Genomic DNA, 12,516 nt, shown 5'->3' with positions numbered 1-12,516 from the left:
GTCCCTCTATACTCAAACTTTTATGTATTTTTTTAAAGATTTTATTTTGTTATGCGCAAACAATGAATCATGGAACACTACATCAAAAACTAATGATGTAATATACGGTGATTAACATAACATAATAAAATAAAATTAAAAAAATAAAATCAACAACAACAAAAAAAGATTTTATTTATTTGTCTGAATGAGAGAGAGAGAGAATAAGCAGGGGGAACAGCAGGCAGAGGGAGAAGCAGGCTCTCTGCTGAGCAGGGAGCTCAATGTGGGACTTGATCCCAGGACTCTGGGATGATGACCTGAGCCGAAGGCAGACACTTAACGAACTGAGCCACCCAGGCATGCCTATACTCATCCTTTTAGTGCCTGTTGAGAATCAGCCTCTTTCAAAATGTGCCCTGGAGATGATGTGGATTTAGAACCATGTGGACTTAGACTAAGAGGCAAGGGGGCCCCTCATTTCTAAAATGTATAAATGTAGAAACCCAGGCCTCCTGACTTTTGAGGCAGTGCTGGAATTATCTTCCTGTCCACTTTGAAATCCCAGGGAAACTTAATTCCTGGGGAAGTCTGACCTCTAGATGTGGTATGATGCCTGGAGAACTGGGCTCCATGTGGTTCCCTGAGCCCCAGCATGGAGCCTGGTCAATAAGCACTCTTAAGTTGAATTCAGATTTCCGCCAAAGAATCAAAATGCTGAGAATGGCTAAAGAGCTTTTGTCAGATATGAGCTAAAAATGCATGGAGGGTTAAGAACTGAGAAAGTGGAGTAAGGTCAAGGGAAAAAAAACAACAACAACAGATTACTCGTAACAATCTAAGATACTTATAGCAGAGCCATAGTTGTTGGGCAGTAGGCCTAAAAGAGCTCTCAAAGAGAGGGTAATGTTCCCCTATCCCGTGGCAAATACTTTTCTTCATTCACAATGCTGAAAGAGAAGACCTATCTGCCCTTGATCTCAGAGTGCTTTCTGCCCATCTTAATTCCTGAGACCTGAGGACACAGAAGGTGGCAGTCATGGATTATCTCATATTGTATCTCAGTTTAGTCTCTCAATTTCACAAACCAGTTGCTAAGGTTTAGACAAGACCTAGCAAAGTAGGAAGATCCTCAAATCTCAGGGATATTAAAATATGCCAGTGGTGGAGCAGTGGATTACCCTATGCCTAGAGATCACGGCCATGAGCGGACACACCAGCCCAGTGAACCCTGCTGTCATCCCCCATCTGACCACGGTTCTATTGGCCATTGGCATGTTCTTTACCCCCTGATTCTTCATTTATGAGGTTACCTCCACCAAGTACACTCAGGATATCTGTGAAGAGCTCCTTATCTCCTTGGTGGCCTCACTCCTCATGGGCTTTGGAGTCCTCCTTCTGCTGCTTTGAGTTGGCATCTACATATGATAGCTCCCGAGGGTTCCAACCAGGTGGCTTCACTGAATTCCTGCTTTTGTAAGTTGTTTTTTTTTTTTTTTACTATTGCTGAAGTGTCCCACCTGCTGCTCACAATAAAGGCAGATGTATGACTGTCCAAAAGAATAATAATGATAATTGTGTCAGATAGTGCAATCATTTGTCATCTAGAATCCTTGGGGAATGTGCAACTCTGAATCATAGAGTGTTCTAGAAAGAAAGCTCATGCTTCATTATTAGTGGTCAGAAATTAACACTTGGTTCTCAATATGTTGTATAGTCCTCTTGGGGATAGGAGGGATTTCTCCAGTCATCTGTTGGCAGCATCCCAGCGTGTGCTAGGTGAGTGGATTTGCCTTATGCTTTGGAGCAAACACAAAGCAAGCAGGGAAATGGCCTGGGAATTAAAAGTACTGAGTACAAGTGCCAGCTATCTCATAAGTGATTTTGCAACTTGGGAAAAGTGGCTGTGCATCTGGGTTGCAGAGTTGCTCCTAGCTGTGCTCTTAGAGAGTTCAACTTGATTGGTAGTTTTTGAACTAGATAGTGAGAAGGACCTTTAGAGGTGGCCCTGGTGGGGATAAGGTTATTGAAGATGGTCAATCAAATCTTTTGTTGCAAAACACTAAAAAAGTTTTTTTTTTTTTTACATTTAATGTTTTTTTTTTTTAATTTGGAATAATGATCCAAGTGATCTATTGCATAGTATTTAAAAGAGAGGATTCTGCCATTAGTCAAATCCGGTTTCACATACCGACCACTTATTAGCTGTGTTCTGGGGGCAATATGATTAACTTTTCTGAGCCTTAGTTTCTTCATCTTACTGAAGAAATAATAACTGTAACCCTCCCCCCCCCGAAATTGGTGAGGAGTAAATGAGTTATGGAATGAAATATGCTTTGCACAGCACCTGGTACATTGTAAGGGTGCTGTTAATTATAAAGGTTCTTCTGCCTGTAGTGTTCCGAGATTCTGAGAGCCCAACCTGGTGGTTCTATTACCACTGCAGTCACCATCTTCTGCAAGGTTAAAGCAGTTTCTAAACCTGAGCTGTCAGATGCTTACAGGACAGGGTGTCAGCCCAAGCAGGAGAAGGTCCATGAAGGTGATCCCTGCAAGGCCATCATAGCTTGAGAGTTTGTGAGAAGGTGACGGAACTTTCCTCTAGCTCTTACATAGGGTGGGAGACATTCTGTTCTTGGTCTCCTCCTTTTCTACCCCAATTGTGCAGGGCTATTCTGGGTCTATGTATTTTAGGAGCCATAATGAGGTGCTTCTCATCATACCTTGCCATTTTCAGGCAGCTTTTACTAGCCGCCTGGACACAGGGACAACATAGCAATTTAAGAGCTATAGTGGACTAGACCGGAAATAGAGAGGCCCGCAGCAGCAAGAGATGGGACCGGGGAATTTGTGTTCTCCCCTTCATAAAAGAGGAAGGCTGAAATGGCTTCCAGTCCCACACAGAAACATTCTGAGGATGAGAAACCAAATTTCCTCATGCTCATACTACAATATGCCTAGAGAATACAAAAGAATAGGTGATCTCTTAAAGCAGCAAAGAACCAACTTCAGTAGATCTAGAGTGGAAAAAATGGAATTTCTTTATTTGCTAGAGTGTAAGAGCTGTCCAAACTACCTGATCATGATTCATTTTGAGTTCAGGTTCTACTGACATGGGAATAAATTCGAAGAAAGTAAAGCTGTCAGTCACATCAGCCTCTGAGGCAAAATGCTACCAATATAAATGCCTTCAAATTTGGAATGACACATCATCCCTTCTCTTCCTAGAGCATAAAACACTCTAGAATTACAAAGCTAGCCTTCTTAGACATGCCTTTCCAAAACCTGGGCATTTTCCATTTTTTTGTTGTTTTTTGTGTGTTTTTCTTTTGTTTTGTTTTTAGGGGTTATTATTATTATTATTATTATTATTATTATTATTATTATTATTCTGAAGCTATGTAAGAACTGCATGGTGCAAGTATTCTGGACCTCCTGTCTTGCATCCCAAAATTACATATTCTCTGACACCATAATGGAGAATCTTTGTAAAAACATATGTGCAGATTGATATCTCATTCCAAGAACCTCACATTTCCTCTTCTCTTATGGCTGGGGGGAGGGGAGGAAGAAAAAAAATGCAGCAGCACAAGTTAACATTTTGCTCAAGTTTTCAAACGAAAAATGTTGTTCTTGCTTCAAATCCAGGATAAAGGAAGTGCTTGTCTCCAGGAGCTGACACTTTCCTGGTCATATTTCAGATACAATTAGCCTCCATTGATGGCAGTGGTTGATCTATCAAATGAGCAGCTAATCTTATCTGCAGTTCACAAATGGCTCAGATGGTAGCTTGTGACTTTGATTACTGGAAGACTGGACCCCATCAGACGGCTTTGCTCCAAACAGTGGTCCTTTCAGCCTTCTGCCCATGGAGATCAAAGCACTCTCCTCTCTCCCTATCTGCAGGGAAGCTCATTAGAGGGAGGCTGTCAGGGTTATAATCACGCAACAGTTTTACTTCTGGGTTATAACGCTTTCCCCTTCTTATCAGCCTGTGAGGTCCAAAGTGAGAAGGATAAAGGAGGTACCGATGACATCTGATACATTTAATAGACTCGCTGGTGACTGCCTGGCCCCAGCTCTCTGCCACTGCTGCCTCACTATTGACGGACTTCCCTCCCCCCAGACCTATAGGGATGATTCTTTATTCCTGGGGCAAGAGATGGGAGAGGGGCAGGATCCATTGTCTCATAAGAGTTGCTTTACCATGAGAACAGAATAAAATAAAATAGGAGTTTCTAAGTCCAAAGATCTGCCTTTAAACTTCATCTCTTTCGTACAGTACCTGCATGAACTTGGACGTTTTGCTGTGATCTTCAGTTTCTCCAGTAAAATATGAAAATTAATACCTTTCTCATTGAACTTAATGTGCGGATCTCAAAGTCTCCCTCTCCCAGAAGCCTTCTATTATAACCTGAATTCCCCCTTCCCCCTCCCCGCTTCACCAGCAGAGTATCCGAACCTCCCTGCTGTCACTGCTCCCTCTTCTGTCTTCCGGGCATTACCTCTAACACTGCACTTGGCGTGCCTGATTTTCTGTCAGCTTGCCTTTTCCTCCCCAATAGACAGTGAAATCCTCAAGGCATAGAGGGTTGAGGCTCCATATATCAAAGAATGCCTTCACTTGACACACAGTTGATGATAAAGGAAAGTTTGTTGTCCTCACGGAATGAAGTCCTCTATACTAAAATGATTTACAAAGCTTGATGAGAAGGGCTTGCACTTATTAGTGGATGAATGCTCTTTTAGAGATTCATAGGGACTCATGTCGATGACCTATTTTAGTGGTTCTGGGGTGGGGCCCAAGAATTTACAGTTCTTTTTTTTTTTTTTAAGATTTTATTTATTTATTTGAGAGAGGGAGAGAGAGCACAAGCAGCAGGGAGGGGCAGAGGGAAAAGCAGACTCCCCACTACATAGGGCTCTAGCCCAGGACCCTGGGTTCATGACCTGAGCAGAAGGTAGATGCTTAACCGACTGAGCCACCCAGGTGCCCCAAGAATTTACAGTTCCAACCAGTTCCCACTTTGAGAACCACTGATGTAACCCAGTCTTTCTATTTGTGGGTGAAGACATTGAGGCTCAGACTGGAGAAGCAAATTGTACAAGGGCAGATAATTAGTCAGAGGCACTCACTGTGTTCTTATTTCTAAATAGTTTATCAAAGTCTGTCACGTGTATTTTGAAACATATACCGAATACATCTTTCTGTTTGTTTTTAATTTATGTTGAGCTCCTTAAGGCTTCAAACTTGTCTTTTAATTCTAAATCTCATGGTCATTTCACAACATAGTCATTTCATAACTGGCTGTTTTCATGTTAAGAAGCAACTACTCATGCTGCCAAGACTCTGGCGCAGTTGTTGTCTTTATTTGTCTCTTGTATTCTGTATCTTCATTGATGCTTTCAGAAATATCTGGGAAAAAATGCCCAGGGGAACCCAGCTCACAGAAGAATCAGAGAGGGACTCTTAGTACACGTGGCAGACTTGGTGTCTTCATCACATAGCCCAGCGTAACCTAGGTCAGGTCTTTACCCATCCACCCAGATGGGAACGTGGGTCTCCTGCCAGCAATGGTCATTACCAGAAGAATGAGAAGCAACAACCATTGCCTATGGGAGTGGGAGGTCTGGAGCTGGATAGGCCTAGGTTTAATTTTCATTTCCTCATAACACTGGCAGAGTAAAATTGCTTCAGGGATTTAACTAGGAGATTCATTTTGTTACTCCATAAACTAGGAGATGTATCTACTTCACAGGGCATTGTAAGAATTAAAAGAAGGAATTTGTAAGCATCATGCTCTGTGTTGGGAACATACCAAGTACTTGGACAACGGGAGGGCCTTCTCCTCCTCTCTTCTCTTTCTACCTCTCTTCCCCTCCTCCCCACCCTCTCCCACTATCATCAAAAAACCGACATGGCAGAACATGGTTGAAAAATGTAGTACAGCTGGAAAAATAAGCAAAATACACTATCTTTTTTTTTTAAACTATCTCCTGATTTACTTACTGTTCTTTCTTCAACATTATTTTAACTGTGATTTTTGTGTGTGTGTGGAAATCCATTTAACTTTTAAGAAAGAAATTATTTGTAGTTGAAATAATGACCTTTCCATTAAATATAATTTGGGAGGCATTAGTACTAATTGTAATTATAATGGAATTTATGTCTGACACATTATAGTTCATGTGATGAAAGAAAGCCAGGCACTCCCCAGAAATCAGTGACATGCTTATCAGAATATTAATCTCCTTCAGTTACTCTTTAAGAGAATAAATAACTAATCAGTCACTGACTGCTAATATAATATATAACCCTTTGCTAAGATGGATGATAATTTAAGCTTCAGCAGAATATATTTATTTAACTGACAGAATTCATGACGCAATTTTATTTGTTTTAAATGTCAATGCAGTAAAGCCAGACTAGCAATAATGCTTGGAAAGTGGAAATTTTTGAGTAATAATTTTTTAAATTAATCTTTGTGAGAAATAATAAATTCTGCCTTAAACATTCGATGTATATTTGAAATGTTCGTTAATTATCCAGTCTTAGTAAGTGGTCCCTGAGAAATATCCTTAATCTGTGTTAGGTCCATTCCTTGAGTACAATTATTTTGACCAGCAAATTTCATGGCATATAATTTTAGCTGCAGAAGTTTTGAGAAGTTGGGCAAATAAATGTTTGTTGACCCAGACCAGAACTAGCTGTTATGATTCTGAATAAATTACAGGTATTAATCAACTTTGTTGGGATTACTTTTTTCTCCTATAGTGGAATAAGGGGAACGGGATCTCATTAAGAGAGAAAAACACTCACCTAAATGTTGATTTATTTGGTTTTTATGACTATATCCCAAAAGCAGGTGTAATCTCCATTGGCTGGTCTTTCATCATGATTTTGCTAAGATCTAGCTAACAGAGTAGGACTAGCTGTTCTCTTGCTTGGAGAGGAGCAGGCCATTCTTAGTGGTGTGTGTGAGCATTAGCAACATGATAGAGGAGTCTGTCTATTTCCATATGGAGGGACTTTTAGATAATGGTACACTCCAGTCCTGTCTACCCTTCATGCCTTTGGAGGAGGAGGTAGTTATGCAATTTGTGAATTGAGAAAGGAAATATACTAAGCATCATGTGCCTCTTTAGAAGCCAGCCTGCTTAAAGAGAAAATACCATCTGGTTCACTCTCAATTATTTGAAGAGCAGTCTTCGAGCAGAACATTCTACCCCTTCAGGGACTCAATTAATTATTAATCACTGCAAATTACCAGTGTTAACTTTGTCTATAAATGGGGTAAAATATTTGCAAACCCACTTGGTTGAAAATCTGAAGTTACCCTCTCTCAGTATCTTGTGAATTAACTCAGGATGAAAAGGACATTTACTTACTTATTGAGCCCTCTGTCAATCCCCAGCAGAGTATGTGGGAATCCTCATTCTCTAGAGACTGATGTAAGCAGCCCCAGACATATGTATGGACACTTAAACCATGTCAGGACTCAGTAAAGTTTGATAGATGAAAGATTGCACATAGGTCTGAAGACATCCTGTGATTCTTCATTTCCTGATGTTTGTCTAACAAGGCAAAAATAGGTTCTGTGATTTAAAGGACTGGTATTTCACGTCCCGTGTTCTTACCCATCCTCCATTTCCATCAATACCTCCATTGTAGGTGTGTGTCTTCCCAGGCTTCCATGTCTTCTGGATCAGTGTTGCTCTCAAGAGATGGGGTGAATGTATAAAATAATGTGAACAAGAGAACAAGACAGCTAATCTGTTCCTGAGCTTTCCTGAGACCAGAAAGAAGTGATACAGATGCCGCTGTGGAGACATCAGCCACACTTGTCATTTGGGTGTGTGCTTTACGCTACCTCCAAATATAGATGAGCTTTGATGTTTCTTCTGAAAAATTATCTTCTTGGGAATATAACTGGGCCAACAAGTGCAAGAGTGACTCTAACCATGCTTTGTTCTGAGATAGAAATGGGCCATGAAAGTCCCAACTAAGTGATGCTATAAACATTTAGAGAAAGGAAGAAGATACTTGCTCCAGTGAGTTAGCTCTGGCTGCTAAACAGTTTCAACTCCCCCACTCTTAAAGCAGTGGGCTCCTCTGAGTCTGACAGTGGTTTACACAACTGCATGATTCCGCAGAGTAAAAATTCACCCAGAGAAACAGAGATCACAAACTCGTCTCTTTTAAGATGTGGTTTGCCGAGGACTTCCCTGCCTGTGTTTTCATGGTGAGCAACAAGATTGGGGAAGCCTATTCATGACTGAGAAATCTGTTTGAACTTTTAGCTGGGAGATAGAGGAAATGGTTATTCATTTAATCCTATTCATGTATTCATTTATTCATACATTTATTTATTTATAAGATATGTTCAAAATGCTTATTCTGTATCACTTTATATTAGCCGTGGGTAGGGCAGAATACAGAGGTAAGTAAGACATAAGTTGCTCACAGGCTGGTGGAAGAAACAGAAGAGGATGCAGGAAATCACAATGAAGTGCAACATGGTCTGTGATACTGAGAGCACAGAACTGGCTCCCAAAGCTTTCTCTCCTAGAGAATGGGTGAAGGCTTCTCAGAGGAACTGGTATGGGAGGTGAGGCCGAGCTAACAAGATCCTTCTTGACCACTGGGGATGTTGAGGGAGGGAGAAAAGTCAATGGAGTCCTATTTGTTTAGGTATCTGGTAGGACTTCATCTTCCATGTTTTTAGAGGATTATTTCTTTAGGGGCCATTATGTATCTTGAGATAGCTACCAACAACCTAATTGTTGCCATCCCAGTTTACATCAGACACTGTACTTGGCAATTTTATGTAAGTTATTTTGATTTCTTAGAGAAACCCTATGAACTCGAGACCATTATCCAATTTTCAAAAAGGAACTGAAGGTCAGGATGGATATATAATTCACCCCAATATACCCACAGGGCATATTCCCTCTCCAAGGCACAGAAAGCACTCGGAAGCAGGGAACTTGCAAGCGAGCATGCGCTGCCCGCTGGAACCTGGCTGAGCTTAGATTCCTCCCACTCTCACGTCATAGCAGTTGATGGTGAGTGAGTGTCTCCTCTTCAGAGCTCAAATGGGCACCTGCTTATCTGCAGGTTCCCTAGCTCCTCTCCCTGCAGCCCCACCCCCACTGATTTCTGTTTCGATTTAGCTCTTTGTTCCACCCGGACTGTAACATATGGACGAGGCCAGAAGGAGGCTTCTGCCGCTAACATGCCAAAAAGCCTTAATCTCTTTCTGCTATGAAGTTCTTTTCAAAATATGTGGGAAAGCATAGTTGTCCTCCTCTCTCACCTCTTCGCCCACCCATCCCCACATTTACCACCTTTTAGGAACAGTGTGGCAGCCAGTGGGAATGGGGACTAGACAGCCCAGAAGGAGCCTTCCCCAGGAGTGCTACAATCTCTCTGTCTGGTAATGTCTCTTTGAGTCACAAATAAAACATGTTTCGTTGACCTCGTGGTTCTCAAAGGCGGAGTGGATATTGTTTGGAGCTCATTTTCTCCAGGCAGTTTTCACAAAGTATGCTTTCAGAGATATCACGTAACTGAAAGACAAAATTAAGTGCGAATGGCAGAATTCTGGCAACAAGTAGCCCTCTGCTCGTGTTTTTCATTGAAAAGCGTATAGGATTACCTTATTGTTCCAGATATTAGCTTTCTGTACCCAGCATATACATATTTAAACAGCATAACAAATGGGCTACGTTATAAAGTACCTATATGTCACCAAGGCCCAGAAAGCCTGTGTTGTGCCAAGGCCTAGAGACATCCTTCCAAGTTTCCTCGCATCTGAGAGGCAGATTGTCTCCGTGCTTGGGGTGGGCCGGCCAGCCTGAGTTTAATAGCAAACATTCTCAGGATTTTTTCAGATCCGTGTATAAAACAACTTTCATTTGAATGTGACATCTGCCTGCAAAGGAGCGAATCCCCAGCACTACCAGTACATCGTGTCAGACCCCAAACCAGAGAGGCTCTATTTGGGGTTTTCTTCAAACACCGTGGCTCAGGCTCCAGATGGTACCCTCGCTTGCTCTAGGGAACATTATCAACCTATGGTTCAGGGTTAAGGGTTGGGGTTGGCGTATCGTTAGTGTTTTCATCACGAGCTGAATGTATAGTCTGACAATCACCATGCCCGCAGATCAAAGGCAAGGAGAGGCGCTCTCTGCCGTGCTGTGACTCTGAGCACATTTCTGGTGAGCTGACCCCAAGGTGAGCTGCGCTGGGAAACAGTCCCCAATGGATGACTGGGCGTGGGCTCACGTAGGATAGGGTTTTAAGAGCAAATTCTCTGTCCCTTCCTTTTGGGTGCTCCACGGGGCCTAGCTGTAATAGCATGGGATGTTTTGGAGCTGGTGTTTGATTGACATGGGGGGAAGCTTGTCAGTTTGTAGGAAGATTAGCCTGGTGGAGGTGAGGTGCTCTGGATTATCATCCTAGGTCTGCCCCTGGTTTGCTCTCTGAGACCCAAGCTCCAGGCACACTGACCCCTCGACCAGTGCCTGCACAGAGCATGGCCCCTCCCGATTCTGCTTTTCACATGTACACTCACTAATGGGATATTTTGCTTTATGTTCCTTGCAGGACAAACTGAGCCTTTGTTCCCCAAGGCTCATCCTACATGTGCCTCCTTTAGGATCCACGAGTATTTTCTTACTCCCTTAAATGAGTAATGTGTCCCTCCCTCTGCGCTCCCATTGTTGCGCATATCTGCTGGAGTGTTTACTACCAGGCATTGTTTGTGTGTCTGTCGCTGTGAGCTGTGAATACCCTTCAAAAGTGACCTCTTCACTCTGTTCTCCAGATGCCTATTATGGCACCTGGCAGGCAGAGCTGAATAGATGTTAGATGAATGAATGCATGCATAAGAGAACAGGCGGATGAAAGAGATGAAGTGTTCTCTGCATCCCTGGAGGGAAAGTATTTCCTTTGGATGCAGGCATGTTTCTGCAGGAGGAAATGTTTCCTGATCTTCTGGTTGCTCCCATTTTTCCATCATGTCTACAGTTGCTGGAGGGGGAAATCGCTTCTCTCAAGTTATTAGCTTCCCTCTCTCTCAGATTCATATACTCTCCATTCAGTGTTTGTGGTTCGAGCCATGCTGGCCTTAACCTTCATGAAAATATGAAGTTTCTTACTAGAAAATGCTCTGATCCCTCTCATGTCATAATGTCTAGCTTCTTCTGGCAATTTCTGATAAACCATTTATTTTCTCTCTGTACAAAATACAGTTCTTACACTACCCAGATCCATGCAGCTATGCTAGCCCTCTCTCTGGGTCTTGGGGTGTTGGCCATTAGAATCTTCTAGTTTTAAATGTATGAGCAAGAATTTGAGCTGCTTCCAGAGTTATGGTGCCATGTTGCTGCAGCTGCTGGTCTCCACTAGAGCTTGAGGAGTTTTCTATACTATGTCAACTGACAAAGAGAGTTTGACTGGACCCCTGGGGACTCTGGCCCAGGGAAGCCTGATGACATAATCCAGGAGTTAATAGATTTTTACCAGTGGGAGACAGAGACAGGAGAAAGCCATTGGAAAAAATATTCTCCCTTCCTCAACCCCATGTAGTATTCTGAGAACAGGTAGCTGATATTGTGTACGTGTCTCTTTCTCAAGATGTTGTGAGGAAAAGAGCTACTGTTCATATTTTCTCATGATGCTGTACCCAAATGGGCAATGTACCCGCTCATCTTTGAATATGTTCCTCCTGTAGCTCCCCTCCCCTTACTTCTGTCCAGGTCTTCTGGGTTGCACTCCCAAGTATTGGCAAGTAAGCTTTTCCCTCAGTCTCTGTTTTTGACAGAGAAACAACTAAAACAACTAAAACACTAGGAGTGCACTAAAACAACTCCTTGGCCAACTCAGATTAGTTTGACCTCCTTCGTGTTCCCATAATGCGGGGTGCATGTATATCTCACTTTCCACACAATATCACAATTATCTATTTATGTGTCTCTTTCTTCTCCTGGATTATGTATCTCTTGAAGTGAGAGACTACATTGTACTTATTTTTGAGTCTCTGGCACCTAGCACAGTGCCTGGCATAAATTAGACCTCTGAAAATAGTAAATATTTGCCGGATGACTGACTGCAAAAGAGAGCTAGATCTCCCCTGATCAGGGAGAGATGCCAACAGACCTAAGAAATATTTTAAATGGTTCGCCATCTCGATGTGTGGTCTCTTTTGGCTTCACCTAAACTGAGTCAGAGATGCTGCTGGCAATTACATCACACTACAAGATTATAATTATATCCAATAATCATGATAATAATTACTACAACATGCTTGGCACCTATATATTATTATGCTGTTAGATATCTCACATACATAATCTCATTATTGCAGCAAACATATTAGGTTGTTGTTACATACTTCGGACTTTTTGGAAATGTAGCCGGACAACTGGCCTTGACTAAGGACATTCTTGAGACTGTTAAAGGTTGTTTTAACTACATTTTTTAAAAGGGGAAGGGGGTTTCTTAGTGGTTAATACTATATCTACCAGCATCCA

The 12,516-nt window shown here is 42.1% G+C and overlaps 1 pseudogene; it reads left to right on the top strand.

Annotated features, from left to right (window-relative positions):
• The first annotated feature begins 271 nt into the window (after nucleotides 1-271).
• LOC102735954 (dolichyl-diphosphooligosaccharide--protein glycosyltransferase subunit TMEM258 pseudogene) lies at nucleotides 272-1,407 on the top strand (annotated as a pseudogene).
• Nucleotides 1,408-12,516: the final 11,109 nt, after the last annotated feature.

This window comes from Leptonychotes weddellii, chromosome 10 (assembly GCF_054177405.1).
Source record: "Leptonychotes weddellii isolate Sample4059 chromosome 10, ASM5417740v2, whole genome shotgun sequence".
Lineage (NCBI taxonomy): Eukaryota > Metazoa > Chordata > Mammalia > Carnivora > Phocidae > Leptonychotes > Leptonychotes weddellii.
This window is presented reverse-complemented; position numbering and strand designations above follow the sequence as displayed.